Below are 2,853 nucleotides of genomic sequence, written 5' to 3'. Positions count from 1 at the left end.
CCAATTCTAGTCTATCTTGTCTTGTGAAATCCTTTGGTTTCTCTAGAAAGAAAGAAATGAAGAAATATTTCAAAACAAGAGGAGGAGGCTTACTGGGTTTAATATTAAACTCATACACTTTTACATTATGTCTCAAGTTTATGTTGTTATGGAGATCTCAAAAGATAGGTTCATGATCCTAGTCCGTGAGGGTGTTCTTTAGATTTGCAAGGTGGATATCCAGTTTGTTCAATATTTCAAGAAGCACATGGACATGTTACACCCAAAGGAAATTGATGCATTGGTACAGTATATGCAGAGACTCAAGATTGAAGATGCAGATGGTCCTTCTCCTAAGACTGGGGAGAATGTTGTTGGTACTTGTTGACTAGTAATTTGGGCTATATGTATATTGACACAGGAGGCAATTTTGTTGTATAAAACTTCTTCTATATTGTATATGATGTAAAGCTAAGCAATTTGACATAGGGATATGGCCATTTTGGAATTACATGTAATGATAGTCTAGATAGTGACTGCATGACACCAGACTGAATACATCCTTGGAATGGATATGATGTATATGTTTTTGAACTATTTTAATATAAAAAAAAATTATTATGGGAATTGGGACATGTTTATAATTAATTCACATGCATACTATGAGATATGTTTGTAATGATTATTTTAAATAAACAAAAAAACTCTAGTCATTACAGGACATACTATATTTACATTTAGCATAGTGGCATTCTTTGTTCTCATACAAGTTTGGGGCAAACATTGAGGGTGTCTTAGTGCCCTTTATTACATGTTCTTTCATGATCACATCTTGCTATCTTATCTCATGATTGTCACACAATGCTTTTGTGACACTTTTACATATTTATAGAGCTTACATGATCATATCTTTTCATATATTACTTGTTCTCCTCCCTCAAATTCCTTCATCCTTGGTATACAACCAATTCAAGTGGGGCTACTATATCACTAATTTTCTTTCATGATTATCATTATAATGACCCATTTTGTGATCTAATACTAAATCTTTACTGATTATAAGAGTTTTTAATTAATGTTCCTTGATTCTACGCTATTGTATTTTGTTCTTCAAGAGCATGGTTATAGTAGTTTGCTTATAAACCTTTCACTTCACCCATTTCTAGTTAAAGTGACCCATTTTGTGACATTATACCATTCTCTCTCTCTCTCTCTCTCTCTCTCTCTCTCTCTCACAAATTATAGTGATCCACTTTGTGATCCTATACCTCTAAATTTTGCACATTGATGGTTAACAAAGTTGAGTTGTTCACACTTATTTTAAATTTTTATTAGATGCTAGTGATGGAATTTATGCATGTAGGTTTGATATATAGAGCTATCATTTCATCAATTATTGATGAGGCATTGCCTATATCTATATCCTTTTTACATGTGCTTATCATTTATTTTCATGTTGGTTGCTTGTTTGCTTTAACACGCATGATTCATGACAGCTCACAGAACAAAATATAGAGGTGAAAAGTGCATCACTATTACTTTTCCTTGCTTGTTTTGGACATTCTTTGACCTTGTATCCCCAACACCTTAGCTCAATGTCTAAATGACATATTTCTATTCAAGATTTGGCATTCAACCAAAAGTTGATTTAAACTTTAGTTTGATTCCCTAGCTTATTTGAATGACATCTCTAGTTTTCTTATTTTCAATCTTGGGTCAAGGTTGTGGGTATCTTCCTAAACTTGAAATATTTGTAATCTTGAATCACTTTTTCCAAAATCATATTTAATCATGATCGAAGACAACTCTAACAAGTCATTACCCATCAACTCAAGCATGAAACATTCAAACTTGAATGCTAGGTCATTTTATGAAAAAGACAAAGCTCTAGGTCATTGTAGATAATCAAGTGATCATTATCTCATTGCACTATCATGATCAATAGATAATTCATAAAAAACCATTGCATCAACATCCACAATTATTAAGGATAGATACATAGGCATTTGCATCCCACTTGACATATTTTTGAACTTGTTAAACATTTTCAAATTGATGTAAAGGGAATGACTGACATTGAGACAAGATACACATTCTCTTTTCTTAATAGAAGGCTATACTAATGCTTTTGAAAACTATTTAGTCATAGGTACATAGAGATGAACAAGTTCTGAAAGATTAGAAGTTTAAAATTCAAGTTCATATATCTAGTTTAAACTTGCACAATAGATTCAAGATCATACATTTTTAGATTAGGGTCACATATGTCATAAACCTTGACATAATTAGATCATTTCCTAGTTTATTAGAGCTCCGCAATTAAAAATTTGATAGTAGAAATTTGAATTCGATTCGAATAATTGAATACATTACAATAAAACATTCATTATCATATATCAAACTATATACCTTTATTCTTTAACAATTTTCGTATTTAATTTTATATATTTGATACACATTTCAAGCACTAATTAATAAAATACTTTATTATCATACATATTAACTTAAATACATATATACATCTTTAGCTATCACATGTTGTATGTGACCTACCAAAAGATTGTTTGTCACTTATATTTTAAAATATGGAAACAGTGTATTTTCAAATTCAAACATGTGACCTCCACTCTCATATAGTACACATTTTTCACACCAACACAATCTAACTCCATATGTTATGGTAGAGAAAAATAATTTAATATATATTACCAAATAGGAAGTGTAAGGAATGAGGAGCAGTGTTGTAAACTCTCTTGGTAAACTGCAAAAGTGATAAAGCTACAAATCTATACTGTTCCGTACTGAGATTAATTTGGGGCCACATTTGGCATCTTATGTTCTCAAATTCTACACAAGTCAAATACACAGAAGAAT

This window comes from Cryptomeria japonica, chromosome 4, assembly GCF_030272615.1.
Source record: "Cryptomeria japonica chromosome 4, Sugi_1.0, whole genome shotgun sequence".
Taxonomy (NCBI): Eukaryota; Viridiplantae; Streptophyta; class Pinopsida; order Cupressales; family Cupressaceae; genus Cryptomeria; species Cryptomeria japonica.
This window is presented reverse-complemented; position numbering follows the sequence as displayed.